At 35.4% G+C, this 22,606-nt stretch overlaps 1 long non-coding RNA gene across 1 annotated transcript; it reads left to right on the top strand.

Annotated features, from left to right (window-relative positions):
* The first annotated feature begins 646 nt into the window (after positions 1 to 646).
* On the top strand, positions 647 to 21,828 carry LOC116443699. Its single transcript, XR_004240031.1, has 3 exons — positions 647 to 699; positions 9,386 to 9,391; positions 21,792 to 21,828. It is a non-coding gene; the product is annotated as an uncharacterized LOC116443699 (long non-coding RNA).
* The last annotated feature ends 778 nt before the right edge of the window (positions 21,829 to 22,606 follow it).

Below are 22,606 nucleotides of genomic sequence, written 5' to 3' on the forward strand. Positions count from 1 at the left end.
AAAGCAGGTAATTGAACCTGTCTCTTTAGACAAGCAGTGTAATCACTGAAATGCAAAGGAACTGATGAAAGAGGATATGAGGGGATTAGGAAAAAAATTATTTGTACCCCTTCCTCTTTAGACTGAATTCATAGGATATGTCCATCAATTTTGAAAGAAGGTTAGTTAACTGAAATCTGGGAAAGGGCCATGTGTCTTGTAGTGCTAAAAAGCTCAGAGGTACACTACTGCTACCTCTACCCAAGACTGATGTTTTTACTATTTCCTCAAGAGATTAATTCCTTTCCTAGTATATTGAATCTCACTCCTACCTGAATGTTTCTCTGTGCTTCTCTATCAAACCTAAATTAATAATTTGACTTTCATGAAAAACATGAATTACTAGTGATAGACTTAATAAAATAAATGCTCAAAATATGTTCTTTGTTGTTAATGGCCTGATAAATCTGACTTAAAATTTTATCTCAGAATACTGTACATAAGAATTTATGATCTTTACTCAGTTGGCACCATAAAATGCCAACATGCATGGTAATCAAGGGAAAAAAAGCCATAGACTCATAAGATCATAGAATATCCTGAACTGGAAGGGAACAACAAAGATCATCAAATCCAATTCCTGGCTCAGCACAGGACAACCCCAAAAATCACAGCATGTTCCTGAGCACATTGCCCAAATTTTTCTTGAACTCTGTCAGGGTTGGTGCTGTGACCACCTCCCCGGGGAACCTGTTCCAGTGCCCAACCACTCTCTGGGTGAAGAACCTTTTCCTGATTTCCAACCTAAACCTCCCCTGACAGAACTTCATGCAGTTCCCTGAGGTCCTGTCACTGGTCACAACAGCAAAGAGATCAGTGTCTGCCCCTCCACTCCCTCTGTGAGGAAGCTGTAGACTGTGATAGGATCTTGCTTCAGTCTCGTCTTCTCCAGGCTGAACAAACCAAGTGACCTCAGGTGCTCCTTGTATGGGTTCCCCTCCAGACCCTTCATGTCTTTATAGCACTCTTTTGGATGCTCTCTAACAGCTTTATATCCTTCTTACACTGTGGGGCCCAAAACTGCCCCCAGCACTCAAGGTGGGGCCGCCCCAGTGCAGAGCAGAGTGGGGCAATCCCCTCCCTTGCCCAGCTGGTGATGCTGTTCCTGATGCACTCCAGGACACAACTGGCCTCCTGGCTGCCAGGGCACATTCAATTTGCCATCAGCCAGGACACTCAGGTCCCTTTCCATGCCAATGCTTTCCAGCGTATCACCACCCAGTCTACACGGACATCCAGGATTGCCCCATTCCACGTAAAGGATCTGGCACCTGTCTTTGTTAAACGTCATACAGTTGCTGATTGCCCAGACCTTAAATTTGTCAAGGTCTCTCTACAGGATGTCTCTGCCTCCAAGGGAGTCAACAGCTACTCCCAATTTAGTATCATCAGAAAACTTGCTTAGTATCCCTTCCAGTCCTGCATCCAGGTCATTTACGGAGATGTTGAAGAGCCCAGGGCTGAGGATAGAGTCCTGTGGAACCCCACTAGTGACAGGTGACCAATGATAGCTTAAGTGCAAGGACTTAACTTTGTTTCATATTGTATTCAGGAGTAAAATATGCTCTATTTTATTGCCAGCTGTTTGATTACACAGAGAAAATATTCATTTAAATCGCTTGCCCAGCTACTCTGTCTGTTAGAGAACTATTACTACAGCTTACAGTGATTAAAGGCATGAAAAACATTCTAAAGGAAAAGTGACCAGTGGAGCTGAGAAGCTGAAAAGGAAAAAGAATTAAATGAACTCAGAAAAATTAGTTTGTGTAATAGTGCTATGGCAGCACTTTCTTATTCTTGTTAAACAGTAAGAACAAGGTAATCCTTTGGAGTTCCTAGCTGGCATTCTTAACAATGACACTTGATGCATTCCAATGAGGTTTTATGTCTCAGTAGTTCCTTGGGCAATTTACTATTGGTTTAAAAGCTGTCAGTCAACAGATACTCTCTAGGTACAGTACTTGACTGGCACTGAAAGTTTTGGATTACTAGAGAAAAATTGTAGCCTTGTTCAAAATTGTGATGAAAATCTTCAATGTAAAGCTCCACAGAAGAAAATCTAGCTAATGTGTCTTTCTTTACAGTCCTGTAGTGAGAGGAATATATGTTTTCATATGAATCAAATCTTGTTTCAGAATAACAGCTGATCACTCCTCCCTACCATTAACACATTTCCTGGAATGAATTTCATCCTTACATCATTACTATTTAGATGAGACTATGACTTATACATTGTTGCTGTCATTAGATGTCTTTCTACTTCTAGGAAGTTTTTACAGTGTCCTTGTTTTTATTGTTGTTAATCATTTACTTTACACAGCTATCCAAGTTTTTTCAATTTCTCTTAAATCCCTCACTTCATCTTTTAAACTGTATGAACATGTTTGAGAGCCTCGTTGCCTAAAAACATTTTAAAAAGAAATTATTTAAATTTTTTTCAACTTTGTTTAGTCTGTACTTTGACATTTATATTTCTACATCTAATTATGATACAGAAATTGCTGTATATAGAACTCTGACATTCAGATTGCTAGAAATCTGTTTCAATTTTAATACTTTATAAACAATTAAAGGTTTTCACTCTCTTCTTCTCAAACTTTATTTTTATGTAATTCTCCTTCCAAACTGTAGTTTAAGGCATTTGTCCCATAGTCTCATGTTGTACAACAAAACTTTCATTGAAAGTGTGATGCCACACTTGCATTATAGAATACACTTTTATGTAGACTGGGTTAAAACCATTATTCAGTACCTATTTGGTAAAGCACAAATTATAATGAAATGATGTCTTGAACAAAATCTAATCAGTTAATTAATTAATTAATTCAGTTAGTTTAAATAAAACTAATTTAAACTTGTAAAATCAACCACAATGAGGAGGTGGAGACATGAGGAATAGGTACATAGATGGCTCATTCCAGTCTCCTAGTTTCAGAAGTTAGGCAATGTTATCTCATCATGTTACAGATCTTAATATTCAAATGGTTACAGACAACATTTGAACTGGCCTCTTGATATCTCCATGTTCCTTGAGAGTTACTCTTTCAGACAGAGTTCAGTGCTAAAATGCTTCTTTTTCAAACTTATTTGTTGCAAATATTCATGTGTAAGTTTTATTTCTTTGGTTGAATGGTCCTATTGAAGTGAATAAGACTAGTGCCTGAAGCCATTAACACACACATACAAGACTCTGCAGGACTAGAGCCATTATTGCTGCATATTTCTAGTAGAGGAGAATAAAATAAACTTTGAAGAATATATGGTATGTAATAAAAGTATACAAATTGCTTCTGAACTCAGTTTGATAAATTCTAAACAATTTACTTTTAATCGGCTCTGAAATACGGATGTGATATGTTGCATGGGAATTATAATTTGATAAATGGGCATATTTTAGGTTCCATATTGAGTCCAGATGGTTACAGATTCCTTAATATATCCATCCATGTGGCATTTGCACATTTGTGTATCTCTGTCTTCCTCTCATTTATGCTTAATGATGGATTGAATCCAAACAATGCAAGATGTTCTGCAGCATGCTAAGCTTCTGTTAAGTGGACTGAGAGTCAGATACTTCTGCACAGGATCCTCTTTTTTTCAGCATACTCTACTCCAAGACAATCAATCTCTATTTTATCAATAACATTTCATGTATAAAGAAATGATAGCACAAAGAGCCTCCCTAATTATCCATGAAGGAGTCTAACTTGACAGTTGTGTGCAACATCCTTGCTAGGTTATCAATTCTATTAGACTTTTGAACCAAAGTTATAGTTTTGTATATACTATCTTTTGCAGGTCTGTATTTGATTGTTAAAACAAGCTGCAAATTTCAATTAACTTGGGGCACTCAGATTACTCAGGGCTTTGTGGTTTGTTTGGTTTTGGTGGTGTTTTGTTGTTTTTGGTTTTTTTTTTCTCTAGTGTGGGGTTTTTTGTTTGTTTGGTTTGGTTTTTTGAGGGAAAGATGAAGACTTCCAGATTATTCTACCACTTTTATGTGTCCCATCCTCTCACCTCCATTGCCCCCTGTTTCTCATCCACTGATAGAAGAGCTGTTTTTCTTTTGGTCAGGAAATAGAAGACTAATTAGTTGGATTCCCACCAAAGAATTCAATTAACTGAGATAACAACTTCTTCCCTCAGGTCAGGAAGTCCTGTGAGACAGCAGCTGAACTTTACTCTTCTAATGGAAGAAATATCATGTTCACTTGCACTAAGTTCTGAATTTGTTGGTAACCATAAAAAGGAATTAGCAAACAATAGCACTTTTTTTTGGTGTGTGTTTTATTGCCTTTGTAAATCAATGTTTCAGTGTTGTGGATTCACAATATGTTATAATTTTCACTGCTCATTAGACTTCTGTGCAAACACATGTAGACTCTGTACCACTTGAGTGGCGAAGGAATAATTTGTTATGCATCCACTTTAACCACTATCCGAGTTCAGAGTTCCGCTCTTCAAATGTGTCTTGGTTTCTTATTGGAGACATATGTCATTGCCATCTCACACATCTGTCATTAGTTATTACTCCTGTCTTAATTATATTATATGGATGAAAAAGAATTACTAAATACTACTTTAACAGTATTTATGGGAAAATTAAGTTGTAGTAATAAAATGGGTCAACTGTTAAGTATTTTGTCTCCGTAATATATTTAATTGTTTTTCATTTGGAAAGCAAAGATTTCCTTTTTCTGCATAACAATATCTTTTTCAGGTCAAACAGTTCCAGTACTAGATCATTAGTTCCTGTATTTTACATAATTCATGAATTTTGGGAATTTTGAATGAAGCTCAGTGCAAATTTCTGTGATTTTGAAGGAAGTTCAATGTGTGTGATTTAGCTATTTTTTAACAGATTTATATCTAAATATTCTGGATGCTCCTAATGTCAAATATGTGGGCTACTTCTAAAGAACAGCTTGTTAGGCAGAAATTCTCAGTTCTTCTATTGGAAATTTCCATTAAACCTAAAATTATGTTAGATACTTTTGTTAGATCCAATCAAATTAAATCACAGAAAGAAGTAAATATTGGTTAATACTAGGGGAGGTTTTCATTTTGGGTAAGTAAGCATCTTACCTATTATAATACTTTTTTCTTCTGGTTTACTATTATTCATCTTCACAAATGCTTTTGACAGATTATAATTTGACCCTATCAATATTGTTCCTGACACTTGTCATAAATTTCATATGTTTTATATATAAAACATCTCAAATCAAAATTGTAAGATATAGAATCTGATGTAAAATATTAAAATCTATATTAGATAGCTTTGTCCTTACTGAAATTTACGTAGGATTTTTCAAAATCCCATATTTTGCATCATATGACATTTTAATGTATGTTTCCTGATTAGATATGTTAATGTGTGTTTCCTGATATGGAACTCATACTTCCATAGAATTATTTTCATTCCCCATTGGCTGAATTTTAGGATGCTGCCTTCTTCACTTAGATGAACAAGACAAGGATAAAGATTCATACAGCGCTAGTTCAAACAAATGAATTTAGAAATCCTCTTATTAACTAGGTCTATCTTCTTAAAGGACAAGGAGCTTATTATCTCACATCTTTCCAAGAGTGGTGTTCTGAGTTACTCATATATATGCATCACAATTTGGAATAAATTTTATAAATTTATATCGTGTATATATGGCTGTCTCTTGAGCTGATTTCAATTGTGCATTTTTAACTAGCTGTTATCTTTTTTTGACAATCCATAATTTTCTCTATTTTACATATCTTCTAAATTGCCTTCTGGTTTCTTCTTTTATTGTTTTACATTTATTATTTGTAAGACCTTATTTCTGTTTTTGTCACTCCATGCTCCTTTTCCTGATGATTATCTATTAACAGACAAAATGAAACTTTCCTTATGAAAAATAAATTCTGTTTCAGAAAAATTACTTTCTTTTTTTTTCTTACTGTGACAGAAAGCCAAATTATGAAATAATAGGAATTCAATTATTTCCAAACACAAGTATGAAGCATTCAATACTTCTAGTGAAGATAAAGTTGATGACAATTGCTCGTGCGGTGCAATTTAAAAGGAATCAGATCAGCCTACCCTCTATCCCTTTCTGACGGATACAATACCATGTTAGATATGAATTACAGTTCTGCAGATATTGTTCTTACCTGCTTGTCTAAGTGCTCTCCCTGTGCTTGAAAATTTCCTCAGCAATCTTTATTTAAGTCTTGGACATTTAAAAAAATTCTGCAGGAAGAATCAGAAATCGCAGCTCACATAGTAACTCATTTAGTCCTGTAATAAGCACACCAGCTGACAAAAGAGAGGCAGAAATTGGAAGCCATCGTGTGCATTTGGCAACTCTTGGTAAATCTATTTGAACATGGCAGCAACAAAACAACAGGGATCAAAATTTGGCTTTGTTGAAATAAATGACAAAATTCTTATCTATTATATGGCACCCAAGATATGCTGGAAATTCTCTGAACAAATCTGTATGAGAATATGATAGGAGATGTAGAGGGGGAAATATTTTAAATGAAAATAACTTTTTAAAATGAAACTTTTTAAAATGAAATAATTGAAAAGTTGCTAATTTTGTGACAATGATCCTGGTTTCTGTCAACTATTAATATCAATTGTGGAATAAAATTAAGTATAAAAATTTGTTGTTTACATTATGAAATGCAACACAATTGGCTTGCATATCTCAATTTACTGGAATCCATTTTAAAATCATGATCAAGACACTCAGAGTCTCACTGCACCTGAGGATAGATGGATGGGAAAGAAAAAACTCATTAATTATCTGTAAGAGAATTTTACATATAGAAAAAAACCTAGGAAGCTTTGTGCAGTGGCAGAATGATCTTAGAATGGAAAAAGAGGGATTAGGGTTTGACTTTGGCCAGTTTTTTACTCTGGTTTCAATAATACACAGTCTGAAATAGCCAAAGGGAGAATTTTTCAGTGCAAACCTTTTTCAAGGGCTAGTTGCCCTCACATTTACTTTCTGGAAAGGATGAACAAGAAAGGTTTCCATAGGAACCAAGTGAAAACAAACATTGCGATGCTATTTAAATTGTACATATAGATGTCTTACTATGTCAAAAGAAAGAAGGTTAATAATATTAGAAAACCACTCAGAGGAAAGGTGGCATAATGACATTAGAAAACAGAACCAATAAGCTAAAGAAGCACAAAATACTTACAAGAAAGACTGAGGCTTATTCTGTATGCTGTTTGCTTTTTTATTTATTTGTGTGTTTTTATTATAATTTTATTTCCTTTCAAAATCTCTTCTTTTGATGTGATACAAGCCTGGGGCCAACTGAAATTATTTCAGCTACTCTGAAGTTGCAAACCCTCTCCAAAAGAAGGAAAACTCTTTGACCTCTAAGGAATGGAGAGAGAGATACAGGGTATTTTGAGCTCTCCACCACTTGAAGTTGCCATTCAAAAGGCACAAATCAAAGGATATTTTTCCCTGAAGAGCTGCTATGTGGAAGGCTGTGTCAAAATGATATATGCAAAAAATCCCATAGGAATCAAGAAGGCATGCATTTTAAAGGAAGAAATGACCACATTATTAATTGCATCTCCATTATGATACCTGATAGTTAACTAATTATTTTATACTAGTGAATACTCACATATTTGAGAAATATGCCTGTCATACACTTTCTTAGACTATGAGAATAAATTTATTTTTAGAAGATTGTTTCCATTCAGTGGAGAGTTGCACTATATCAACAATTCTTGTGATTGTTAGCAAAAAAAGGGTACCTGAATGACTTTTTTTTTATACCTGAGACAAACAATAATGTAATAACTAGTTAGTATTATATAAATATTTCCACACTCCTGGATAATCCAGGAAAATAATATTTCCTAAACTGCTGAGCTCATGGTCTCATGCTTAACCCGATACTTCATTTTCATGCTCAACAAGTTGTAAATTAAATTCTACAAAAATGTTCATTAAATCTGGGAATATGAACTGTCTTTCTATCCACCGAAATACAGGCAGCAGCTCTAATTTCATCCTTTTTTTTACCAGCAGAAATTTATCTGAAATATGTTTATGTACCTTAACTGTACAAGGTTTATTTTTCAACCCAATATGGAATTTTTCTTGTTCTTTTTGTTCAGACCATTAGTCCTTTCTTCAGATCATTTCTCACAATGGAAATATAGAACTGTTTGTTCAATAGCATGAGTTTTGCAAGTAAATTAATATAATATGAATCAAAGGAATTTTTTCTGTTAGTAGGTGACCAAGTCAAACTTCTATGTTCAGAAGGATCAGTCAAGCCTATCAGAATTCTATTGAGATTGAAAAATCTGAAGAGAAACATTTTGCTCTTAGAGCCTCTGTCTGTGACATTAGAATTTTTTTTCCTAATTCCTTTAGGAACTGTCAGCTGTGAAGAATGGTCTGATTGACACACAGTCTATAAGTAACTTTCAGTTTTACATAGAGAACTTTGTTTCTCTGTTATACAAGGTCTTTTATCCCATCAATCTAAGACATGAGATTTTATTCTTTTCTTTACAAAGACTGACACCCTATCTACACCTTTTATTCTCCCACTCAACTGGAAGTTGCCTGCATCTTATCACTTAGTATTCTGTTTCATGGGTCTGTTTCACAAGGGCAATTCTTCCTGCTAGTTAACCTCATGTCATTGATTGATACAGAAATTGCAATTACTGGATAGGTCATTAAAAGGAGGAGAAATTTTGGTGAACAGACTCTTTGGTATCTTACAGTGTTATTTTTTTAAAAAATAGAGACCTTAACATTTCTTCATAGTAGAAAAGAGACCAAATGCAATTGAGACCAACATTTACTTTTTGCTGTGAAATGAAAGGATTTGAAAAGGTTATTTTTAAGTGTTCAAGGCACATTTTGTTTAGTGGGCACAGAAAATTAATTGTTCTCTCTAGTAGTATTATGTCAGTTCTCATATTACAGAAAAAAAAGATGAACATTTGGGGTAGACATTGTTGAAGAAGGCACCACAGAATATTATACCAGGGAGTTTCTGTTTACTGAAGAGGACAAAAATGTATCAGTTCAGCCCAAGAGTCTTCTTAGATTGATACCTTGCCTGTGTCTGGCAAGGAACATCATCGGATTTCCTGTCAAATGTGTTTGATGAGGTTAAAGAAAACATTGCATTTTCCCAATGTACAGCATTATCATCTAAATCTAGAAAAAAAAAAGAAAGAAAAAATATATTCTTATGATCTATTTTATCCTTCTGTTGGGGACCAGCAAGAGCAAGGCAGGGCAATGCCCTCCTCAGCTGAGTATGGTCCTACTGCCTCTATGCAGGATAAGCATTGCAGGGATGGTGATAGCTGCTGGTCCTATTGACAGTTCATTTCATCACAAAAAAATGCAAGGTAGAAGGGACAATTTGAGGTTCATTTGGAAAAATACAGTCTATTCAGAAGGCAGAGCTAAGTACAGAGCTGAGCTACAGAAGAGCTCAAGTAGGGACTGGATGCTTCTGGGTAAAGGGCAGTGGGGTTGGGGTGTTTTAGAATTATGTAATTTATATCCCAAAAATACCTATCTCTTCTTTGTGATTGAAAAGGTATTCCAACTAATTCAAATATAGGTGTCTAAATCTGTACTGATATGTTTTATAGGGCTTAGTGCACTTTATGCACTTTTTTTCATAATTTTTTTGCAGCTCATAGTCTTTGTATCATGCAACGAAGTTCAACAGTTAAACTATGCATCTGTCTGTATCTGTTTTGAACATGACACCTACTAGTATACTTTTATTACTTTATTCTTTATTTTGAAAAAACAAAGATAAATTTTTCTGTATTCATCTTTATTCATGCAACACATGATTTAATACACTTAAACATATCACTTTACAGTCATGTCTTTTTCAGTCTAAAACATTCTTGTGTGTTTAATTTTCCCCTGTACTGAAGCCAAAGCTCCTATCTTTGCTGTTAAGATTTCTTATGACCTTCTCTAGTTCTTACTATTTCCTGTCTCAGATTAAGGGATCAGTACTGGGCTGATAGAGATATTGGGAAAATAAAGAAGTTAATCATATCTGGTAGTCATTAGTTGTCTACACCAAACTTAGAAGTTTAGCACTTCGCACCTGAGCATTTGTGTCGGTTGTAAAGCCAGGTAGTGCCACATTGCTACCTCAGATCTTTTTTCTCAGAAAAAAGAAAATAAACCATAAACCATAAAAAAATCCTGCTACTGGTAGACCAGAGTATTTTAAATAAATCAAGGTTCTTGAATGAGAAGATTTCAAAGAAAAGAAGTTATATCTTTTTTTCAGTGTGCTTTGCTTCCTTGTGTGGTTTGAATTTTTTAACTTATTTTTTCATGAAATTTACAGAAAACTTAGTAAGAAACTAACTGCTGTACTATCCAGGCAACAAAATACCTTATATTTCCAGGAGGAATGCAGATTTCTCCTCCAAGTTTTTGATCATGTGTTGCACATGTCTGCTGTCAGTCACCAGAATGTTATCACAAGCAATCCTGAGGTAGGTGAACAAGTGTATCCCGGCTATTCTAGTTGCAGCTTCGGAGAGAAAACAAGGCAAATTATTTATCTGTCATTTCACATTTTGCTGTGGCTACATTATCTGCTCTAAAGCAAGCAACAAAGTCCAAAACATTACAGAAGAAAAGATGTCTTGCCATCAATCACTGTGACATTTGAGATAACAAAAGCAAGTGCAGACATCATAGGGCTTTAATCATTTCCCAGTAGACAAAAGATGTTTTACAATGTCCACTCACTAAAGATCCTCAGCTGCTACAATTCGGAACACAAAGCACCCTAATAGTTTCAATTTGAAGAAAAGGCACTGAGCTTTAATGCTATGGCAGCCAAGAACCTATGAGACTGTACTTCCATTCCATAACTGACACACATTCTGGTGACAAATACTGTAGTGGCTGCTGCGAAAAAAAATGTCTTGTTTGATAGAATTTATTGATAGAGAGGCAAATGCAAGAGTTAGGATTATGGTGTAGAAATTTTTTTCTTCTTTGTCTATCTACATGCTAAATGACCATGAATATTTCTAATTTCTAACACATCTGAGGAAAACGAGAGTGTATTTTCTCATTATTTGAGGATTATAATGTCTAGCATTTCCATGGGATGGACTGATGTGATATGGGACACACACTTTGCTCCAAAAGTTACTGGGAAATGAAATTGACATGGATCCAAAGGTGGCTTTTTTCCAGGGAAAAGGAGTTTTCACACAAAAACTAATCTGAAACTACAAAATTCCTGAACCGTAAATATTTATTCCTACACTGTATGGAACTGTAGTAAAAGAGTACTCAAACTGGAATGTACAAAAAATTTATAAAAATGTATCTTTGACATTTATTTATATAGATTTGGATGAGTATTTTAACTAAAGAAAAATGTTTTTTTAAATGATCAACAGTTTTCATTGCTTATGAAAAATTTGCCTCTTATGAAGAGAGGAAAATTTCATTATTATCTCACTTTCAATAGAGGTACCTTCCAATAACGGATTCCTTACTGTTTTAAAATACTAAAGGATGGATAAAGAAATATTGATCATTATCCTCTACTACAGAAATTGTTTACATCCTTTCTTAGTCTTGAAGCACCTATGAAACCACTTGGATCTCATGAGATCTCTCAAAGATAATACTAACATCTGCCATTACTTTCTAAGAAAATATTCAAACTCCTAGAACCTAAATCTCATCACAGCTTCTGTCACAAAGTCTTCAGGAAATACATGAATAGTGACATGGGGTTTTTTTCCCAAAATGAGGATTTCAAATATCTGTAATTTCCTTAACACTTTTTAAATGTAATTTGAATAGAATATATATATATATCATAGAAACATATTGCAGTTTGAGGTTAGAGAGCTAGGAAAGTGCTTTTCCTTAGGAAGATTTAAATAGCTTGTTATGAGTTTTTCCACAGAAAAATTAGCATTTCATATTTTGTGTAAAGTTAACCCTGTTTCCCAGAATTTTAAGGAACTTTGTCTCATGCTTCACTACACACCTTTGTCTTGGTGCTATCAGCCTAGCACATGATATGTAACATTTTCTAGCTTAAGTGATGTGATTTAGGAAAACATATGCAAAATAGTCTTCAAAAATCAATTATACAGGAGTATAATACCAATTTTGCAATATTAATAAAGGTCCTAAGAGACAGCTCAGTTAATTTTGCTCCAAATATAGTAAATTTATCCTCATGTATTATACATTGCTTAAATTTGTGTAATATAAATAATACATAGTGGCTAATAATTTATTTATAAGAAATAAACATAATTTCCTTTTCTTTTGTAGTTTTAAGCCACACTGTTTTTCATGTACTATAGTTATGCCAATTAGCTATGCTTGCTAAGTGTAATAATATGTGAAAAATACAAAAATTATTTCAAGCAATCTTTAAGATCTGTCAGACATATTAGGAACCCCAATAATGTTTTATTCAATAAAAACAATGATGTATTTCTATGTTTTTCAAGCTCAGATTCACCTCTAGTGTCTTTACATTCCAATTAAAGTAAATATATGCATACACACACATGCACATATGTATATACAGAATCAACCAATTAAAAAAACTTATCTCTATATGATGATCTATATGAAGTGGAGGAGGTAGTTAGGAAAAGAATTTAAACTATCTTTGATAAAGAATTTTGTTTTAAGATCCTGTCAGAGCAATGAATAAAGTACTCATGTATGGGTGAGTGTCCTGAAAATTTTTTTTTTCTGGTTTAAATACCAGTGAGTAATTTTTTAAAATGGTATATCGTTAAGTTGTGCTTCTGTCTGTAGAGAAAAATAGGGTGTCCAGAAGAGTTTGTACCTGTTAAGAATTTTGTACAAAAAGGCTTGAAATATTATACATGCATGCATATTTGCTCTACTTTTGCTTTTCTCTAGATTTACTGGAACTCCATGACTATATATAGAATTTGGACTGATTATCATCATAAATTCCATACAGAAAAGATTACTTGGGAATATTTTATTTATAGATTAAATTTACAGTAGAAGAACTGAGGTTATAAACAGTTCTTCGAACAAGTAGCTGTGATAGGTAGTATGTAACAAAACAATGAAGTGTGCCTTTAACATTACCAATGACTTTCAGTATTTTACCCTCATATTTGGTTTTTTTCTGCAGCTCCTGCTGGGGAATTTGTGGTTTTTTAGACAAATCTTAATTTTTCTGATACTCCCAGGTGTATCTTCATCATGTACTAATACTGCATTCACATTAAGCATGCAGAAAAGTAACAGAAAAGAGGGTAAAACAAAAATAAGCATAACATTAAAAAACCAATTATCTCCATAAAAGAGCGAGAATGTTTGGGGAGGCATAATACCTGTCTTTATGATAAGCTTTCTAATGAAAAAAAACCAAAAAAGAAAATTCTATTAGTTATGTAATAGAAATTTCATGAGAAATCCACACCCCATCTTGTCATATTATTCATTAAAAATGATGGCTCAACATGTCCTTTAGAAGGATCAAGCGAGTCCCTTACTTGCGCATGCAGATTTTAAAGTGTTATACCAAATCATTTCATTTTCTCCACACCAGATGTTGTTTGGCTTGCTATTATTAGACCTAACACTGTCAAGCTTAAATCATTTAAAATCACCAGCTTAACATTCTTTTTAGTAATAGGGAAAAAAAAAAAGCAAGCACAGATGTTCAATACAGGTCCCATTTGCCCTCAGCCTATTTTTGCCTACAGCCTCCTTTTGCATGTCTTCCTTAAAAAGAGCAAAAATATGGTCAGAACATCAGTCTTCATTGACAACAGCTGTTTTTTAGTTTAACCTCATTAAAGCATTAGTTCAAAAGATGCTTCCTTCTCCAGTTTGCAATGTGAAAACTGGACAAGCTGTATTACACTCTCCAAATCTAGACCTATAAATCTTACACCTTTGAATTCAACAAGATTTCTTTCAGCACCGTAAGACAGTTACAGTATAACTCACAAAACTGAAATGCTAATGCATGCAATATATATGCAGGAAACAACTGGGGTAGCTGGCTCCACTGTCATGAGCTATGTTTCACATACCAGCAAGGGAAAAGGACATTGTTGTTAGAGGTAATATGATGTGGCATGGAATAAGAAACATGTTAGAGGATTAAGTCTAATTTTAACTGCTATTTGAAGCCTGGCTGTGACAGCCATCAGTCTTAAAAACCTGAGAAAGATTTTGTTAATTATTTATGATGATAGTGATTTAGTGGTAGATATATCTGATTGACAACTTTTTATTTAAACTTTTTTCGAAAGTAGAAAAAGTGTCTTTTTTTTTTAATGGTAGTAATTGTAGAAAAAGAGCTGTAGTTTTTCTTAGAAAATGTTAGAAATAGAGCACTTGAAAAAGTTGAATGTGTATAAGACTGAAATTATTCTCATAGTACTCGGGGTAAATTACAAGACACATTATGTCTGGAATTATACATATATGAGAGAAGACAGATGATGCAAGGAGGCTTTTGTGTTAAGGTATGCAGACAGGCTATGCCCATGTTCTGAAGATTAGGTGACAGAACGGAGCCTAAGAATTTACTGAATATGGGATGAGGTATTTCTGGTCAGAACAAATAAGAGTGAGAAGCTTGAAAAAACAGTTTTCAGTATAAGAATAATACCATGAGGGTGGGGCATGGCTGGATTGCAGAGATTACAGTTTGTCAAATATCACAGATAATTAGAAGAGTTCATTTTGGATTCACACAGCACCCAGATAAACACATCAGAAATACCATCTGTGTATGCAAAAAAAAATTTGCAATTTTTTATCAGAAATAGCAAATTTGGATACATAAGGAACAAAACTGTAACCAATAGGAAAAAGTATTAGGGGTGTTTTGTGGTTTATTATCTGGGCAAAGATAAGGACAAAGAAATGGAGACAGAGGTAAATGGGGAAGGAGCATAGGAAAATGGAGACAAGTGGGGTTAAAATGGACTATTTGAATGTAAGCAAGATGGTGGTCAGTACACTTGCCTGACTGAGCTCTACACCTGATCACTGTAAACTTTCCTACCCCTTATTGAGGTCTATTCCTAAAAGGGGTGTGTGTATGTGTACATGTGCACAACCACCACCAGACTACAGACTAGCTAAATAGAAGAAACAAGAAGATTCTGTCTCATGACTTATGTGAATGCGGTGTCTGCATATTTAGATGCTGATAAAGGCATAATTCTCTGTCCAGGTTGGCCTGTGTGGCTGTTGTTGGTCTGTGATGTGTATCTGTATATATTAACTTGTGCTTGGCCTCATTGCTAATCAGACCTAGAGACTGGTGACTACAGCAGCTGCGTCTATGTGATAGAGACTAGATAAACACTTCCTGGTGTGAGCCCTCCTAAATCTGCAGTAGGGATCACAAAAAAGCTTCCCTGAAACCCAAAGATTTCTAGCTGTGGCTTCTCCTAGAAGCTGTGGGAGGGGATTTTTTTTTTTTAAATTTTTATTTTTATTTTTTTTAATTATGAAAAGGTCCAGAGTAGTGTCTTCTCATTCCTTGAAAACTCAAGCCTGGTGTCACCTTAAAAAGAAAATGCCTAATGTCAGGTGGATATAAGTAGGATTTGTCCTAATTTTTTCAGTAGCTTCTCCACCTAATCTCATAAGGAACATTTCTAAGTTTCAAGGACTCAGTCATCACAAAAAATGAAGTTCTGTATGTTTCTTTCTTAAGATATCTTCTGACATGTAAAAGTTGATAGACTGCTCAACCTATCCTACCACATTAATCAAATAATCAGTTTTAAGGAAATTAGGCTTTCATGTGAGAAATCCTCAGTTACTTCATTTTTCCTGTCAAACAAATTATAAAAATATTCTGTAGGAGTCATATTTACAGGTTTTAAGTATTTCTGTTTCTTCTCAATAGCTAAGCAATGCCTACCTTGTGTTCTCTATTGGAAATCTTGTGTGTGGGTAGCACAAAAACAAAATGGAAAAATTAAAATCTTTTAAAAAAGACAAATGAATACAATTATAAGTAATATTTTCTTTAAATACAGTATTTTAAAGTTCCTTCCAATATTGTGAAACCATGGAATTACAGGGAAAGACCCTCAGCTGGAGAAGTCTTTACAATGTCTGTTGAATGAGCCAGGCTCATCCAGCACAGCTAGAAAGAGATTTACAATGCCATGTTTCATTGTTATGGAGAAAGGTTTTAGGGATATATTTTTTAAGATTTCATGTACATGTATTTCTGTTTACTCCTTTTGCAAAGGGTTTATACATATTCTGCTTGTTTAGAACATACTCTACAGCACTAAGCACAAGAACATATATTTTGCAAGTCACTGGAGGAACTAAACTGAGCTGGCATATGATTACTTACATGCATGCTTTGCTTTCTTTCACACTCAGTATTCACAATAAGAATAGGAACTGTGAAAATTAATACTTTGGCATTTTATTTTAATCTTGTTTCTGTTTTTAAGAGTGGATTAGCATAATCTCTGTAATTAGATGAGGTCCTGCTTTTTATGGAATTCTCAAACAGCTTTGGAGTTTTTATTTAGTCCATATGGATCTAAAATACCTGTTAGAATGGGTAGATAGCAGTCAAAATACATATTCTTGCTGTATATATAGTAAGAGAACAGACTTTATGTGAACAGCAGGTAATGACAAAAACAAGCCTGTGTTACATTTCTCTCATGACGCAAATAAGCAATGTCTTGCTAGAGAGGCCAAGGTCTAATATTTGGATTTGTTTTGGCAAAGGCAATTGCATTTTGGCATTTCACATCCTGGATAAATGTTATGGTATTAACATAGAACAGCTTTGAATATGTTGGCTACATTTTATGAATAAAACACCGCACATATTTAACACAGAGAAATAGTTTGTGTTTGTACTTTCCATCTGGAAATAGCAACTATTTGAACCAAGAAAGGAAGGCACTTTGGACATAAAGAAAAGACCCTTAATGGACCTAAGAGTCTGTTAAGACCCATCCTATTCTCTGTTTATTATTTATGGGTTTCAGAAGGCTGGGTCTGTGATTCCTATACTTTATATATGGAAATTGAGGGTATTCATTAAGGAAGGAATTTTTAAAAGAGGCAAAGTATAAAGGTGGATCTCAAATACTTGACTTAGCACTACAGCATAGACATAGGCTGTTGATCAACAGTGTCTAAACTGAAGTGCCTAAAATTCACAAACTATATATAGATACATAAAATTCCTTTTGTGAAAAGTCTAGAAGAATACCAGTATGACAGGATGAAAAGGGAAGGTAAACACATTAGGAAGAAGTCTCAAAAACTACCTCTTGCTAGCTGTCAATCACAACCATCACAAATTGTGAGACAGAACACTCTGCAATAGCAGATTTTTTCAGAGTTCAGTTTTCCCTTAAAATACTCTAATCCACTCAGACATCTACACTACAGGCCGTAGTCTACATAAAAGAATTATGAGGATGAAAGAGAAAACTTGTGGGAAGGATGAAATAAATAGTGTGTTTCTCAGAGGTTATGTCTGATATAAGTCTTCTTTTACAAGTTTTTCTTGCTACACAACAGTTCTAACTGTAACTAGCCCTCTCATTCTTCTCAGTGTGCCCTTTGGTATCCTTGTGTCTCCATTCCAGTCACACGTGCTAGTCTCTTTTTCTCCCTCTCTCTTTGTCATCTTTTTCATGTATGTTAGTGCTCAAAGAAGCTTCAAAAATAGCCATCCTCCCCAGTCCATACAGGATGGGAGTGTGTACAAAGGAGATGGAGGGAGATGATTGTGAACTCAGTGAGGCTTCTTCATTTAAGAGACCCAGAGGAGAAGGAACTTGTGGGAAACAGGAAGTGTCTGAGATAGGGAGTGTCTCTTTTACTTCCCTAGCATTTTGAAAAATTGCCAAAAAAAAAAAAAAAAGTAGCATTACCAGGGTCCCTTAATGGAGTGAAGATTTTGAAACCCTCAGAGTCTGAAGCTGATATTTTATTCATGTTAATCAGAAACAGAGTACTGCGTTATTGTATTTATAAACTCAGGATAAATTGAAATGCTATGTCTCTCATAGTGTCTTGAAATGAAATATCCATGCTTGGGAAACAGAGATGATGATGCCCATAAAAGAAATAATGCTTTTGGGGGAGATGTAACCTAAGTGCGGCACAAAGCAAAAAAAAAAAAGAAAATGAATTGCAGAAAGCCTTTGGTCATCTGTGTGGGTGTACAGCATAAGTTGTCTGTTTTTTCAGCAATCACTGAGAATTTTAGAGGTAGTCAGTCAAGTAAACTATCTAGAGGCAACTCTAGTGTCTCATAAATCCTAAAGAACCTGACAGATCATGATTATTTCTAAGGTGCTTCAGACTCTTGGCGTTTTTCTGTAGAGAAGCTGAAACATTTTGAGTCTGTATTTCTGTTGTTGCCTGTGTCTTTCATGTTTTCAAAAGATAGATATTATTTTACAGTACTTTATTTATTTCTGTGGAAGGAAAAAGGCTGGTGTTGGTGGTCTGGCTTAATATAACTACTTCTTCTAAAACAGCCTTTCTGTGCGACCACATTATGCACTTAGACTAATTGCATCTCAATTTCCTTCTGATAAAATGAGCAAAAACAATGCATGGGGGGCTTTCTTTCCCTCTCTCTTTTGTCTATTCAAAATATAACTTTTTACATCATTGTATTTTATATTTACCTTAATGGTAAATTGAAACATTAGTTTCAATTTTAATTTGATAATAAAAATAGTAAAAAAAAATAGCTTATTTATGACCTATTGTTTCAGAGAATTCAGCTGGTATACAGCTATTTTTTCAAGTAAGAATAGACCTAAACTTCTTTAGGTCTCATTTCAATGAAAAATTTTATGTTTGTTTGCCTGATTCTGTTGAAAAGTTTTATTTTTGCAATTACACAACTTTTCAGATAAAATTACCAAGCAAGAAGTGCCTTTTTCATCTTGGGAGACCTTTTATGACAAACCTCAGGAGAAAGCTCATGACTACAAGTACTACATTCATCTGAAGGGTAGAAGGAGGACAGACAATTGAAGGTGAAGTCACTGAAATTTTTAGCACAAACATATGAATTAAATATTACAAGGACAAGAAATGTTAGAAGAGACTTGTGAAGAAAAAGAACCTAATTTTGCTTCTTCATTAAATAACAAATATAAAAACTTCAAAGATTTCATATTGGGTTTTGTAGCTAGATACACTATCTAAATTCTGCATCTGTTGTTTAAAACTTGACTTTTTTTCCTGTATACATTATATGTTTTTGCACTTTTCAGTGTTATTTTCTAGAGACTTAGACTTACTGCCCAAAATTTACAGTCTACTCTAGTTCACTATAAACAAGGGACCACACTGCTGAATTACATTATTTGAAGCTGGGTCAAGCTCATACAAAAGATTTGCAAAACCAGTTAAGACTTTTATCAAACACTTGATTTTTTTTCTCCTGTTGTACATCAGTATATCCCCACACATAACATATCTTTGTAAGCATGTAAGACAGTAAGCCATACAGGTAATTTGTCTCATTTACTCCCCCATGTCTTGCACTACCAGAGACAGTTTATGCTGGGTTAAATTACTCCTTATCATCTCTGACTGCTTCACTGTCTTGCATTGCTATAATTATGAAATGTTCCAACATTTGTTCATTGAAAGGATCAACATTTGGAGACAAATACTTTTCCTTTCTATTTTCTAGTCTAACTGAAGAGTATACAAATCATGCGAAAAGTCTGCTGAGGATATCTCCAAACTAATCACTTTTGCTGCCATGCCAGTATCATCTAATAGAGATAGGGGCATGATGAGAACTAAAACTACTTCCCCAGATTGTACAAAGATATGTTTCAGTTAAAATCAATTTTTTGTGATGTATACCAGTTTGTTATAACACTCTTTTCTCCATATCAAGTCTCTGCTAAATCAGTGACTTCTGTAACACAGTCTATGTTTTAGCATCCCTTTTTACTTTTCTAGAATTCTGTTCTCACATCAGGTTTGATCCTTTTCTCAAGAAACACAGATATACTTGCTCAAGGAGGGAATGAGCCCCTTCACTGGTTGACCTGCAACTGACTGCAGCCCTGTCATGGCTGGCTTCAGTCATGCAATGCTGACTGGACACTGTGTAGGTCAACAACCACTGTAACTGCATGGAGGCTATTGTGTGGCAGAAATTCAGATCCCCCAGACAAAGAGGCTTAATGTGACCATATTTGACCACAGAAGGCACCTTAGAGACCATCTAGTTCCAAAATCCCTGTGTTGGACAGGAACATCTTCCACTAGACTAGAGCCCAATTCAACTTGGCCTTAAGTGCTTACAGGGATAGGGCATCCATAGCTTCTCTGGACAACCTGTTCCAGTGCCTAGACCTAAACCTCTCTGAGTTTAAAGCCATTCCCCCTTGTCCTACATGCTCTTGTAAATAGGTTCTCTTCATCTTTCTTGTAGGCTCCCTTTATGTACTGGAAGGCCACAATTAGGGCACCATGAAACCTCTTTTCCAGGCTGAACATACCCAATTCTCTTACCCTTAACTCATAGGAGAGGTGGTCCATCCCTCTGATCAACTTGGTGGCCTCCTCTGGACTTTTTCCAACAAGCATATGTCCTTCCTGTTCTGGGGACCACAGACCTGGATGCAGTATTACAGACTATCTGCAGGCAGGAAGCGTTTATTCAACTTGGATTGGGATGACTCCCAAAGTGACATTGTGAATTTGAGAGCCCTCACCTTTTTGGATTAGAGATTATATTTTCTAGGTTATCCTTTCTAAAATGTTGAGGAGACTTGAGTCAGTTTTGTAGGAGACCTCTTCCAGATGATATCACAAATCAGTATGCAAATGGATAATTGGTTTATCTGGTTTAACTGGTTTATAAAATAATTCATACTTGAATGAGGAAGGTATCTTTTCAGCTTTTTACTGGCTAGGCTAGTGGTTTAATGCCTTAGAAAGCCTTGAGCAGCCTAGAGAGGTAGCACAGGTGATCTAGCACTTTAGTAGCTCTAAAATTGGTACCTGTATCAGCTGCAAAGCAAATACCACCAGCAGAAGCAAAGAGGGAGAAATATAGCTCCCTGCTCGCTCAATTTCCCACAGTTAGAAGCTTTCAAATGAAACAGACAACAAGAGACGTTCACAGGAGGGTAGCAGAGCCAAGAGAGGGCAGGGCCTCTCTCGACGGTCTCTTTTATTCAGAGAAGGGGAAAGGGGAGGAGTGGGGGCGGACCCGGGGTGAGCAGCCAATCAGACACTGCTAAAGAGTTTGAGTTACATTTGGTTTTGCCTGCGCTTAGAACAAAGGAGTTCAAAGCACATGGCAGAGACAAGTGTCTTGGGGAGGGGGAGAGGAAGCTCAGAACAGGCAGCAACACTTGAATATATAATTTCTCTCAGTTTTATAAGCCTCTAAAAAACCATCCTAAGTGGGGTATATTATCTTATCTTGTGAACTATATAACCTCAGCCTTCTAATTTTTCCATAAAAGTTGTTCCTATTAGAAGCACTTATTGAGAACTGCTTCAGTGACATCCTTTCTCACTTTTCCTCCAGTTTTCATAGAATCATAGGATATTCTGAGTTGGAAGGGACCCACTAGGATCAGCAAATTCCAACTCCTGGCCCTGGGGAACAGGGCAGCCCCAAGAGTTACACCATGCAGCTGGGACTGTTATCCAAATGCTTCTTGAGCTCTGTCAGGCTTGGAGCTGTGACCACTTCCCTGGTGAGCCTGTTCAATGCCCAGCGACTCTGTGGGTGAAAAACCTTTCTCTATTATCCAACCTATAGCTCCTCTGACACAGCTTCATACCATTCCATTTGGTCCACTGAGTCACCAAAGAGATCAGTGCTTGCCCCTCTGCTTCCCCTGGTGAAGAAATTGAAGCCTTCAGTGAGGTCTTAGTCTCCTTCCGGCTGAACAGACCAAGCAAACTCATCCGCTCCTCTTATGTCTTCCCCTCTAGACTCTGCACCATCTTCATAGCCCTCTTTTAGATGCTCTCTAATAGTTTAATGTCTTTTTTATACTGCAGTGCCCCAAACTGCACACAATGTTCAAGGTGAGGCTGCAACCAGTGCAGAGCAGTGTGAGACAGTCACCTTCCTTCACCAGCTGGTGATCTATTCATGAATAATCTGTATTTAGAAATAGACCTGCAAGGCAGCATGCTGAAGTAATATCTCTTTAAGGAAGGTAGTGACCTCCTGCAATAAAAAGGTGGCTTGATACGAATAGTCTGCACAGGAAGTAATTTGTAATTATACATACAGTATTCAGAACTGTAGGATTTGAGAAACTCATTTATACCTGTGGAGTATTATTCATAGATTTCAAGTCAAGAATTTAAGTAAATGAAGAAATAGATTAAGCCTATATCCAGAAACTCTTCAAGCTAAGTGTGCTGGCAAAAAAATATACACATTTCCACTTTCAGCTTACCTGGACCCAAGCCTGGGAGCAAATTAACAGTTGTGGACAATTTTTAGACTGGGACTCTCTGAAAGGAAACGGAGTTTAATC

Source organism: Corvus moneduloides, chromosome 5 (genome assembly GCF_009650955.1).
Source record: "Corvus moneduloides isolate bCorMon1 chromosome 5, bCorMon1.pri, whole genome shotgun sequence".
Classification (NCBI taxonomy): domain Eukaryota; kingdom Metazoa; phylum Chordata; class Aves; order Passeriformes; family Corvidae; genus Corvus; species Corvus moneduloides.